This window comes from Podarcis cretensis (assembly GCF_951804945.1).
Source record: "Podarcis cretensis genome assembly, chromosome: 13".
In the NCBI taxonomy this organism is placed as follows: domain Eukaryota; kingdom Metazoa; phylum Chordata; class Lepidosauria; order Squamata; family Lacertidae; genus Podarcis; species Podarcis cretensis.
The window spans coordinates 7143248-7156918 of record NC_137182.1 but is presented as its reverse complement, the minus strand read 5'-3'; the positions used below and the strand labels follow the sequence as shown (position 1 = coordinate 7156918).

Sequence of the window (13671 nt, the reverse complement as noted above, 5' to 3'; positions counted from 1 at the left end):
CGGGCTCCCGCCCACAACCACTCCCCTCCCCTCCCCTCCCCTCCAGGGAGGAGAGTCCTTTTCATACTTTTGCTGTCAAGGAGGAGTTTTTATCCAGCCAAGTAATTCAGTTGTATATCTTGTTGGTGAGGGTGATGTTATTACCATGGCACCATCGTAATTCTCAACAATTAATTCTCTATCTGTTGGTTGCCACTCTCTAGTGATCTTTCAAGCAAGGATCTATGGTCTTAAGAGTCGTGTTCATTGCCAATTCTGGAGAAAAAAAAAATACATTCATCAAATACATTCCGCCAGGGGTGATGCAGACCCCTCTGACTTTGTTTCTGCTTTGGGACAATTTCTGATTTATGTGACCAAACAATCTTGCGCTTGGCACATTCCTACGAAAGAGGAGTTTATTTGGCAAAATCACTTCCTCATTTAAACTTAGAATTATGTGATGGTTATATATGTGAAATAAGCCTGAGTCAATTATTTTATTGAAATTTTACTGAATGTTCATTTGACGTTAACTTTCCAAATTTAGTAGATACTTGAAAAGGTCTGTATTTGTTAGCCAGTTTATTAACAATATTTCAGAACTGCAGATATTGGAAAGCTGTGTTCAGTGCTGTTGTATCTCTACTTTTATCACTTAATAGGTCTTAAAGGTGCCATCCATAAATAGTTTTTCAGTTCAGTAAAGCCACACATTTTCCATAAATATCCTGAAAGTTTTCTCCATCTCTTTATTATAACATGGAGCTGTGAGTGGTAATATTCCTGGGCCAATTTTTTTGATTATATTTATGTCGGATATCAAATATAGCAGAAGGACAAGAGTTTAGTCTCTCTATCAGCTCTAGTATAATCCCATAAACTATTTTTTAAGTTTGTTGATAGGGTCTCCTGCTCAAGAATTATGGATCTGTCTGGATGAAACCAATTTCTTAGATAGGTTAGCATAGCACCATCATAATATTTATTAACTGAGGGAAATATGCCTGCCTTGGTTTAAACTATTGAATAAGGTTCTTAAAACTGCTCTCAGCCTTTTCTACTGCCAAAGAAACAAAGAAATATATATATTGCCAACGGTCTAGGAACCTTCAATGGTAAATTTAAGAACAAGATCTTAGTCAGCAGACCCTTTTCAGGACTGATGTTTTTCTAAACCATGATGTCTGCAGCTGTGACCATTGCTTTAGTTTCCTTGCATCTGGGTCTCTCGGCCCTTTTGCCTGTGAAGACGTAGAATACCGAGGGTCCCTTTCTGATGCTACTGGATATTTCGCATAGCCTCCGCATTGCCCCCCCCCCAATCCCTCCAACAATCACTCCTGCACGGAGCACCCGCGGAGAGCGTCCGTCACGGGGAGCAGTAAAACCGGAAGTGTGCTGCACTCATTCTTGATAAGGTCTGAACAGACCGTGGTGATCAAGGGCATCTTATCCATAGAGACTAGTGGCATGGGGCGCTGGGGTACCAAGTTCTGGAGGGTGCCAGGGAAGAGGTGGAGGCTGGACGTGGTGCCTCCTGGCACCAGCTCACTGCCCTCGCCCACTTCTGCCATGGCGTGGCCACCACGGCACCACCTCTGTCTGCCATGACCACCGCGGCACAAAGTGGCCAGCTGAGCTGGGAGGCATTGTGTTCAGCCTCCTCCAGCCCCACCGGCAGTGCTGCCCTCCCTAAAAGAACCTCTGGGAAATGGGGGTGGGGTGCCAGAGGGAACTTTGCACCATGGCGCCAGATATGCTTATGACGCCCTGGTGGTGATACATGTTTCAGGTGCATCCAGGTTGTAATACTTGACAACAGAACATAATTGTAGAGTTGTAAGTGACCACAAGGATCATCTAGTGCAGAAATCGAAGACCCAACAAGTGGCTTGAACTCAAGACGCTGAGATTAAGAGTCTCATGCGCTACCGAGTGAGCTATCTCTCCCTCTGTGTGGAGAAGCATCCTTTGGTCCAGAATGTTGCATAATGCCACCTATGGGAGCACATTGCTCCAATCTAGCAGTAGTGGCACTGGTTGGTAGTTACTTTTAACTCCTAATTGAGTTGGGTCCAAGCTATCTATGATTTCACTCATACTAGCCTGTCTGCTCCCTGAGAACTGCCTTCTCTATGTTCTGTCTGTGGCCTTTCCTGTGGTTGCAGCCTAATTTATGGGGTATTTTGCCTTGGAAGGCTTTTTGGCACCCTTTCTTGATCCTTTTTTCACCTCACAATGTACAGTGGTACCTCGGGTTAAGAACTTAATTCGTTCTGGAGGTCTGTTCTTAACCTGAAACTGTTCTTCACCTGAAGCACCACTTTAGCTAATGGGGGCCTCCTGCTGCTACCATGCCGCCAGAGCACGATTTCTGTTCTCCTCCTGAAGCAAAGTTCTTAACCCGAGGTACTATTTCTGGGTTAGCAGAGTCTGTAACCTGAAGCATATGTAACCTGAAGTGTCTGTAACCTGAGGTACCACTGAGGTACCACTGTATATATCAGGCATCTGTGGACTCTCCTTCCAGCAGAAGTTGGATGCCATCTGTCACGGATGCTTTAGTTGAGATTCCTGCATTTCAGGGGTTTGGACTAGATGACCCTTAAGGGCCCTTCCAACTCTACATTTCTAAGATTCTACGATCTGACCTGTTGAGCTGAGGAGTTTTACATGGAGAAGCCTTATTTTTGTCGCTTCTATCTGGGCTTATTGTTCTTAGATTATTAGTTGATTTTGTGATTTATTTATGTTTAGCCCTGCTGCGTGATGCAAGCGTTAATTCATCAACATTAATTCATTAACAAAGAACTTGAAGTCAATTTCTAAGTCTTATCCTTGCAATAACAATTTCTAGTTTTAAGTTCCAAGCAGATATAGTCAAACAGATTTCCTAGACCCCCATTTTCTTTGCAGCAGCTATTAAACTGGAAACCAAAATGTGTTTAACTTCAGGTGATCTCAGTCTCCTCCTAAACTCTCTCTAACCTGGATACTATGAAAAATCAATGCCACAACTCCCTGAATTGATAAAACGTGGTTGAATTTACAAAACATAATAAACATACACAAATAAATAACGTTGGAGTATATAGTGGATTAGATTCTTTATATTTTTTAATTAAATGGTATCCCTTTTTAATCTGTAACTTATCCTTATCACAGACCTCATGATGAAGAAGGCAAACATTGATAAACCTTAGTTTTGAAAATGTGTGTTTGTGTTTGTTCGTGTGTGTGTGTAGAGTGTATGTCTTGCCCAACGTATCTAGATGAAGGCCATCTAGTCTTTGTTATGCACTCTGTTAGAGTTTTTCTTGCGTGCTCTTTTGATCCTGTTTTTGTTACTTATTTCTTACATTGCTCGCATGAGTGCCAAACACTCTTTCCTTTTGCAATGCATTGTTTTATGAGCGAGGACACCACCTTGTATGGATCATTATGTAAAAGGTGTAAGATCCAGTGATTTGCATTCATTAATTCATCAGCGGCAATTTCTCAACCCCCGCTGGAGACTCAAGGCCTGCTAATGGAGCACTTCTTTTCACCTTTGGCTCACATTGTATCATCTGGATCATCAAATTAATCTCCCATTTATTGCAAAAACCTCATTTGGAATACACTCGCTTACTGCCTGGCCTGACAGAAAGCAGAAATATATATGGGTGACTGGAATTATTCAGGAGAGAATTGCAGCAAAAATGCAGAGGGGGTGGTGACTTGCTTCCCATCCTTTCCTTAATGAGGCAACATTCATGTGCAACATGTATTGATAAAAGGCCCCTTTATTAATTGAATGCCTCAATTTTTTTGCGCTGCATGAAATTTTTGAGTTGGATTTCTGGGCTCCTGCTCACATGAAATATTCAGGGAATGTTGGGAATAGCAAGAAATAATTCACGTAATGCTTATAACTTTTCACTGGGGAGGGTTTATTCACATTTCTACCCATGGAAATTAGTCAGGGAGCCAGTTGTTTGGCAAGATATTCTGCAGATGTCATTGCCCCCCTTCTCAAAAGGTTCCATTCAGAGAGGCTAGGCAGGATGTCCTCCTGTTTTTAGACTACATACGATTATGACTCAGAAGCACATTCATCTTTTGTGAGGCATAAAAAATGACCCTAATATATGCTCCTTGGGGTAAGTTAGAACTGATTGTATGGTTGCACACCACTCCAATCTCTGAGTGGTGTGAGATTTCAGGGGTTCCTGACGCTTACCCAGCATTCATGTTTCCTCTTGAAATGAGGCACAATGGAGCCTGCTGGTGTCTTTATGATATATGGTTTGCTTACACATGTATACAACCTGAGACTAAAAAGTTGAAAAAGGTAAAGGACCCCTGGACAGTTAAGTCCAGTCAAAGGCGACTATGGGGTGCAGTGCTCATCTCGCTTCAGCTGGCGTTTGTCCGCAGACAGCTTTCCGGGTCATGTGGCCAGCATGATTAAACTGCTTCTGGCGCAACAGGACACTTTGATGGAAGCCAGGGTGCACAGAAATGCTGCTTACCATCCCGCCACAGTGGTACCTACTTATCTACTTCCACTGGCATGCTTTCGAACTGCTAGGTTTGCAGGAGCTGGGACTGAGCAACGGGAGCTCACCCCATCGCAGGGATTCGAACCACTGACCTTCTGATCAACAAGCCCAGGAGGCTCAGTGGTTTAGACCACAGCGCCACCTGTGCTCCTAACCTGAGTCTACAATGGAGGTGTTCACAGCATCAATACCCCAAGAGGGCCTTTTTTCACCCATAGGTGTAGCCCTGGATTCAAACAGAAATCAAGCATTGCTGTGTCTCTCTCAGTTCCCAGATTGCTGCTTTTGCCTTCCAGGTCACACGACTTCACTCTCTGCTCTCAGTGATGGCTCTATTGTTCTAACAAAGGAGGGGTCCCACCTCCCCACCCATATGCCATCTCCCACAGAGCCCCTTTCCTTTGTTCCCCTTAATGGACCATCACCCAGGTGATCGCCCCATAAGGAAGAAAGCATGGCTTATATTTTAACACTTGCTAGATCCAGGGCTTACAAGGGTCTCGGCATACAGTCTACTTCCAAACCCAGTTTCTATAACAGGATCTATATCTGCAAATTTTAAGGTCTCAAAGTTTAAGGTCTCTTTGGAAATTTAACCCATGCCACAGTGCATCTTAAGTCTTAATTCTGGATGCTGATCAAGGGCACTTTGGGCTTCCATTAGCAGCCAGAATCAAGACTTCATCTGTTTTCATTGTCAAAACTGCTTGGGAAATTTTACATGCATTGGGAAGCTGAAAGTCCAAGATGCCTCATTTACTAGAAAAGTCTGAGAATGGGTCTTTTTTCATCTTTATGTGGCTGGAATGTAGCCTACAATATAAAGGTACAAGTCATCAACTGATCTGCCTACTCTTCCCTCTGACCACGCCCTTGGCGAGCTGCTTCCAGAAGATTCCTCGCGAGGGAATGAAGCCTCTTCATCCCTAAGCTAAGGAAAATGTGAGATGAAATGATCCCCACAATAGTGTGCTTCCATATCACCTGGGAAGCCAGAAATTAGGCCCACCTTAAGACTCCCTGTTAGAATAAATTAAGGTAGCACATCAGTAACACAGTGTTTTTGTGTGTGTGTGTGTGTGTGTGTGTGGAGAGAGAGAGAGAGCGCTCGGCTGTAAAATACTTCAAAGCAGATTACAAAAGATAAAACAGTAAAATCAAGAAATATTTACAGCGCTACTTTAAAACATACAAAAGTTGAATTTCTGTATTTTTCGCTCTATAGGACACACTTTTCCCCCTCCAAAAATTAAGGGGAAATGTGTGTGCGTCCTATGGAGCGAATGCAGGCTCCTTGGCTTCAGTGATAGCAATGCGAAGCCTCCGAAGCGCAGAGAGACCGCTCCTTCCATGCTCCAGAGGCTATGTGTTGCTTTTGCTGAAGGCTGGAGAGCGAGAGGCTTCAGGGATAGCCATCTGAAGCCTCCGGAACACAGCGGGAGGTCCCACTGCACTCCACAGGTTTCAGGTTCCCTTTGCTGAAGCTGGGAGAGCAAGACTCTTTTGGCTTCAGCAGAGAGGGAGAGCTGCGCAGCGCCCCTTCAGCCAAGTTGGAGGAGAAATGGAAGGGCTCCATTTCTCCTGCCGCTTCGCTGAAGTGGCACTGAGCAGAGACAGGGAGAATTTTTTTTCTTGTTCTCCCCCTCTAAAACCAGGTGCGTCCTATGGTCGGGTACGTGCTATAGAGCGAAAAATACAGTACTAAAACAGATTAAAATTGCCTCAACTTTCTAAGCATCTGGACAGGCTTGTCCAAACTGGATTGCTTTTAGCAGGTGCCAAACAGAGTACAATGAAGGCACCAGCTCAATCTCAATAGGCAGGGAGTTTCAAAGAGTATTAGTTGAGGACACTGCATTTCCTTTTCCTTTTCCTGTTTTTCTTTAGATTAGTTTGCTTTTAATTGTATTGCATTATGGGGGAGGGGACCTTAATAAAATTTCATAGGGGGGGAACAAACAATAAGTGTAAATAATCAAATTCTTAGAACTGCAGAAGAGGTATTATGTGGCCCCTGTACTCATGCCAATTCTACCAATCAAAGTGGTTGAGTGGGAAAATGTGGAGTAAGTTGATTTCATAGGAAAACTGTTCCCAAGTTGTAAGGGGCTTTATATACTAATAGCAACACTCTGAACCTGGCCTGGCAGCCAGTGAACCAGTGAACACCTCTGAACACATCCCAGTGTTACCGGTGGACAAGGCCTCAAGGTCAAGAGAATGTTGAGATGTGGCGATTGTGATGCCCCTTTCCAATCCTTGACTCTGTTTTGGAGGGGGAGGGGGAGGCTCTGTGAGCAGCCAAGAATGCATATAGTTTGCAGTGTCATTCCCTGGCAAGATCTGCCGGATCTGTCCTTTGCTATTAATATGTTTCTGAGAATCCTCTCTTGCTGATCACAAGGCCTGTCCTTGCACATTGACGATAAGGACAAATGCCATCCATAACAACCATTGTTTATTCCTACTCGCTCATTTCTCAGAGCTCCTTAATCTCTTTTTGTGTCTGAGTTGGCCACATAGGTCAAGATGCAATCTATACCAGCATGCTAATGATGAAATGTATAGTTAAAAGTCCTCCAATATCCATCAATAGTCTAATTAATTGCTTGGGCCAAACCTTCAGTCCGGGTACATGATGCACAACCCCCTATCCCTCTCTACTCCACTCCATCCAGTCTTGACTTTAATACAATGCATCATCACTCTTCCCTCTCTCTCTCTCAGCAACCGCATGAGACAAAGTGAACTGAAATATTGATGCATCTGACTCATCCCCTTTTAATCTGCTCCTTCAGCTAGGAGGCGTAATGCCTTTGGATCTAGTTTTAAAACTAGTTATGATGCCCATCCCCCTGGAAAAGAAGAATGTAGATTTGCCACATGGAACACAGCCTCGTGCACAAACCAAAGGGTTGAGAGGTAAAACAGTAGGACCAGGAACAACTGGAGCCAGAAAACCAGTCCTAAATCATCGGGATTATGTCTTGATGGTGAGCCACAGCCTTATAGGTCCTTGGTTTGATGGTGACCTTTGTCTAGGGATGTTGGAGAATTCAAATGACAACAGAAATGGGAGCAAGATATTGGCAATGTTTGCTTAAATGTTCTATGTCCAGAACAGAAATAAATCCAGCAAATACAATTGATATTTGTTGCTGCTGTTGCTTTGAGTTCACAAACAATACAGCATTTGCTACGTTTCCTGTTTGCATTGAGTTTCCTTGGCATTGAAATGAATGGGGTGATTTGCGTAGGGGACATACTTTCATCACAATGGACAACAGGATGAACAATGTAGGCTTTGGTGGAAGATGGATTGCAATGGAAAGGAATCAGTGTTTCACACAGCCAATACCTACCTCTCAATACAGAGCTGCTACTATCACACAACTGGGGTCACCAAAGAACACCCTTAGGAAACGTGAGTGGGATTTTTCAGCACTTGAATTGAAACTCACCTGCAGACAAATGGAAAGAAGGCTTGCCCACCATTGTGCTACCTACCATTCTAAATGTGCCAATCTTCAGATTATGTCAAGTGATACTTCCAAAGGGTGGAAAGAGTTCAGGCTTCTCAGATCTACTTTTTAAAAACAAACAAACAAACAAACAAACAAAACTAGTACGTTAAGATATACCATCCACAACCAGTTGCAAAGGATATACAGTTAGAATGAAAGAACATGGTGTCTCAGAGCACATTCTAAGCCAAAGAATTTGTTTTTAGTACCAGAAATTAGCTAAACTCATAGTCCTTCCACACAGAAGTCCAGTCTTGGTTATTTTCCTTCATTTTAGCAGTGTAAAGTAGTGTGTGTCATGAGTGTGTGTAATTATTGAAGCCTAACAGTAGATTCTTATGTCATTCCCCCCTTCATATACAAAGGAGTGCAATTAAAATCACCCAATATATTTTGGTCCCTGTATATGTATACAGTAGTACCTTGGTTCTCAAATGCCTTGGTTCTCAAATGCTGAAAACCTGGAAGTAAGGTTTTCGAACATTTTTCGGAAGCCGAACGTCCAATGCGGCTGTCGGCTATTGTTTCCAGGGCGCTTGCACCAATCAGAAACTGCACCTTGGTTTTCGAGCATTTCAGAAGTCAAATGGATTTCCAGAATGGATTAAGTCTGGCACTTTTGTTTTTGCTATTTATTTTGCGTTTTTGCTTTTGAGGCTTTTTCAGTTAATTTGTTTTTGTGACTGTGTGGAACCCAGTTCAGCTACTGATTAATTGATTGATTGATTGATTGTGTGACTGCAGAAATGGATAAAAGCCCCCCATCCAAACAATGACAATCATCAGTGTAGATAAGAAAAATAAATAAATTTTATTTTTATCATCTACAATACTGTCTTATTTATTTTAGAATACAGTACATTGATTATTGCTTTAATTTTATGGATCAATGGTCTCATTAGATAGTAAAATTCATGTTAAATTGCTGTTTTAGGGGTTGTTTCTAAAAGTCTGGAACGGATTAATCCGTTTTGCATTACTTTCTATGGGAAAGCATACCTTGGTTTTGGAATGCTTTGGTTTTGGAATGGACTTCCAGAACGGATTAAGTTTGAGAACCAAGGTACCACTGTGTGTTGTACGTGAGTATGCATTGCCATAGGCCCCTCAAAACTCTTTAGAATTAATAAAGACTGTCTCCATTTTATCATTGCATGAAGCATTCTTTGGCATTTTTAGCAACTAGTTTCATAAATAAGCAAGCACAATATTTGAAACAGAATTTTTCATACGCAAACTATCAGGATCACAGATACTCATGAGAGACTGGAAGATTACACTGTGTATTTTTAGAACAATAAAATGGTTGAGTATATCCCCAGGCTATAACTTCAGAACGGTTGATACACATTTTGCCTCATTTCCCATTGCATGGGACACCCTGTCCCAAATAGCTAATAAGCATAATCAGAACTTATTTCTGGGTACAGGCATGTGAAACTGAATCTGGTGGATTGGGCAGTGGACTCAAGAACACAGCAGGCATCTGCAGGTGTAATTCCCCATCCAGTTACAGAATGCTCCTGGTTCTGTGCGGTGCCTAGTTGGATTAAGGGCAACACATTTGCCCTATTTGAACATTCAAAAGCGAGCAATTATAATCACATGAGATAGGGTTGTGTGTTTGCTCACCCCGCCTGTCTAGATCACTGCAACACCTTATACATGGGGCTGCCTCTGAAGACACGGGTGGTGCTGTGGTCTAAACCACTGAGCCTCTTGGGCTTGCCAATCAGAAGGTTGGTGGTTCAAATCCATGTGATGGGGTGAGCTCCCATTGCTCGGTCCCTGCTCCTGCCAACCTAGCAGTTCAAAAGTACACCAGTGCAAGTAGATAAATAGGTATTGCTGCAGCGGGAAGGTAAACAGCATTTCTGTGCACTCTGGTTTTCGTCACGGTGTCCCGTTGTGCCAGAAGCAGTTTAGTCATGCTGGCCACAACTCGGAAAACTGTCTGTGGACAAATGCTGGTTTCCTCAGCCTGAAGCGAGATGAGAGCTGCAACCCTAGAGTCGCCTTTGACTGGACTTAAGCATTCAGGGGTCTTTTACCTTTTTGCCTCTGAAGAGGGTTTAGAAAGTTCACCTGGTGCAGAATTCAGTAGACAGGTTGCTCCCTGGGGCAAGACAATTTGAACATATAACAGCAATCCTGGCTCAACTTCACTGGCTTCCAGTTAGTTTCCAGGCCCAATTCAAAGTGCTGGTTTTGACCTAAAAAGCCTCAAAGAGTTTGGATTTGATATTCCGCTTTATCACTACCCTAAGGAGTCTCAAAGCAGCTCACAATCTCCTTTCTCCTCCTCCCCCACAACAAACACTCTGTGAGGTGAGTGAGCTGAGAGACTTCAGAGAAGTGTGACTAGCCCAAGGTCACCCAGCAGCTGCATGTGGAGAAGCAGGGATGCGAACCCTGTTCACCAGATTACAAGTCCACTGCTCTTAACCATTACACCACACTGGCTCTCAGACAACTCAGAACCGCAATACTTCAAGGACCGCCTCTCCCCATAGGAACTGACCTGGTTCCTGCCACCATCATCTTGAGCCCTTCTTTTTCTGCCTCCTCCACAACAAGTCTCACTTGGCGCCTTCATTATGCATCTTTTGGTGCCGAGCAAAAAATGTCCCTCTTCTCCCAGGCCTTTGGGCCCTTTTCAACTGGAGGGGAGGCATTGTTTTGTTTTGTTTGCTATCATGTTCTGTATTTTTGTGTTTTTATATTGCAAACCACTCTGTGATCCTCAGGTGAAGAGCAGTGTAGAAACTGAATAAGTAATAAATAATCATAGAATACTGCACCCCATCTTCTTTCTTTCTTTCTTTCTTTCTTTCTTTCTTCTTCTTCTTCTTCTTCTTCTTCTTCTTCTTCTTCTTCCTCCTCCTCCTCCTCCTCCTCTCTCACTTGCTGGATCACCACCTTGTTGTGGTGAATAGGCTTGCACATTCCTATGACCCTTGTAAGTGAAGCCATCAGGAATCTTGTACTCCCAGAAGGGTCACCCAAGGTGGTAAGGTCAAAGGGAACGTGCTAGACAAAGAATGATCCAAGAAGTCCTAGGGGAACCTGCTGCTGAGGCCGCCACTGTGAGCTGGACCCCTGAGCCTGAAATGAGCTTCTGTGAAGGTACCAATGCATGAACCTATATGATTAAGTTGTGAAGAACTTTTGGAATGTAAGACGAAGGAATAAGAAGGCATCATGCTTCATGCCCCATTCTGCATTCCAGAACAACATACTTTCAGTGACTGAATTTTTCCTTTTAGCAAAATGAAAGTTGATGGTTTATAAAATATTTATTTTTTTCCTGTATAATGCTTTTTAATTAAAACAACATCATAAAGACTAACAAGCTCTGGGAGTTTTCGTGTTCCACACACTTAGATCAATTATTCTAGTTAAAGGCAGGTTTTATGATTTGCTGTTTGCTGTTTGTTTTATTTTATTTTTATTTTATTGCCAGGGAACAATACTGGGTCAAAATCTGAAATGCAGATTCCACAAACTTTTTTTTAAAAAAATGTATTGTGTCCTTACTTTTCTGATATAGAAAAGTGGATTTTGGTGGAAAACAAATACCAATAGTTATTATAATGCATTTGTTTACAAGCTAGAAAAGAAACTGTCAATATAATTCAATACATTCTGACCAGAAGCCTGAAACCAGTGAATTGGGCAGTCACTACGTGAAGATCAGCCTCATCATGTAGGAATGGGCAAATTAGTCAGTTTTGGCTTCTTTCAGTTTCTCATTTTTCCCAACCTTAGGTCAGTACACCCCATTTCTGCATCAATTTGTGATTCTCTTTATTTAAAAACTCTGCACAGAAACATGTATGCATCTTCCTGTACATTTCTCTTAATATATGGACATGCAGCAACAAAGCTCCACTGAGCAGCCTCTGACTGGCAGCCACCACTGTCTCTTTCTAGAGTTCTCCCTGAAAATTGTATGTCTGGAGCATTTTGGGAGCAGAACTGGCAGCTGCCCCACAAATGTTTTTCTTCCAAGTAAAATAAAGAGCTGCCATCGCATCAGGACTGTAGCCAATGGCAAACCTTGCCTATCTCCAGGCTCCACCCACCCATACATCCCCTCCAGTTGGGGGGAAATTTACAACCCTCCCTTTTGTATTTTGCCCAGTCTTTAACTGAACACCTTCCCATATTTCACAGATGAGAATAAGGCATGCTTATAATGCCATTGCACTAAGGAAAGCAGCCAGAGTCTTCTCTACACAGCCACTGCCATAGGCCATGGGTAGGCAAACTAAGGCCCGGGGGCCAGATCCGTCCCAATCGCCTTCTAAATCCAGCCCATGGACAGTTCGGGAATGAGCATGTTTTTACATGAGTAGAATGTGTCCTTATTTAAAATGCATATCTGGGTTATTTGTGAAGCATAGGAATTCATTCATTTATTTTTTCAAAATATAGTCCGTCTGTCCCCATAAGGTCTGAGGGACAGTGGACTGGCCCCCTGCTGAAAAGGTTTGCTGACCCCTGGCATAGGCTCTGCTTGCTCTGCTGAGTGCTGCATTCATTTCCTCAGCAATGGGTCTGAACCAAAAGGAGGTCTGTGCACACAGAGCCTAGGGCTTGCCGATCAGAAGGTTGGCGGTTCGAATCTCCATGACGGGGTGAGGTCCCAGCTCCTGCCCACCTAGCAGTTCAAAAGCATGTCCAAGTGCAAGTAGATAAATAGGTACTGCTCCTTCGGGAAGGTAAACAGCGTTTTCATGTGCTGCTCTGGTTTGCCAGAAGTGACTTAATCATGCTGGCCACATGACCTAGAAGCTGTCTGCGGACAAACGCTGGCTCCCTTAGCCTGTAGAGTGAGATGAGCGCACAACTCCAGAGTCGTCCATGACTGGACCTAACGGTCAGGGGTACCTTTACCTTTACCCTACTTTTAGTGATATAAGCATCATCATCTCAAAAGAGCTGCAAGTGTACTTGGAATTTGCAATCCCTGATTGGCTAAGATTGTCCATGTGACCTGCAGAAGATGCATTGCCTTCATTCTGAAAGCATTTTTTATTTAAATAGTCTGATTGACTACACATTGTCAACACATCTGTTTGGTGATCTCCCAAATAGCTGATACCGTTTGAGTTGGAGTGCATCAAGAAAAATAAAAATGGCTGTCGAAACAGCAAAACAGATGTGGCGAATTTACAAACAGCAGAAGTGTAGCAAAGAAAGAAAGAAAGAAAGAAAGAAAGAAAGAAAGAAAGAAAGAAAGTCGGTCGGGATCAGGGAGGGAATTTCCCTCCTCTTTTGAAAATCACTTATTTCCCTTAACTGTTTGCAAAGTGAAGGCAGTGCCAGCATTGTGACATTGGCATCGGCTTTTCCCACGGGGAGCATAAGCGTGAAATTGCAACCCCCATAATCCCAGTGGAAATTGAAAGCATCAGTCAAATGGAATGCCTAAGGGCCCAATTCATTTTCAGGGCTGTTATGTACTAAGCTTGGATCCTAGAACAATAGGCAAGTAGGATCCTAGAATGCAACAACTGATTGGCCTGCAGGAAAAGACCAATCAGGCTCCAGGAGGGAAGCAGAATCAGCCAATCAGACAGGACTCATTGTGTAAATAATGTATATAAAAGCCTGAG

At 43.1% G+C, this 13671-nt stretch overlaps 2 long non-coding RNA genes across 2 annotated transcripts in view; both read right to left on the bottom strand.

Moving 5' to 3' along the window:
* Nucleotides 1–13671, bottom strand: part of LOC307201179 — an 820028-nt gene that overhangs the window by 711735 nt on the left and 94622 nt on the right. The window lies entirely within an intron of this gene.
* The window catches only part of LOC307201174, a 41032-nt gene that overhangs the window by 3731 nt on the left and 23630 nt on the right, over nucleotides 1–13671 (bottom strand). The window contains exon 2 of the long non-coding RNA XR_013832613.1: nucleotides 8034–8112. This is a non-coding gene — a long non-coding RNA (uncharacterized lncRNA). The remainder of the gene's footprint in view (nucleotides 1–8033; nucleotides 8113–13671) is intronic.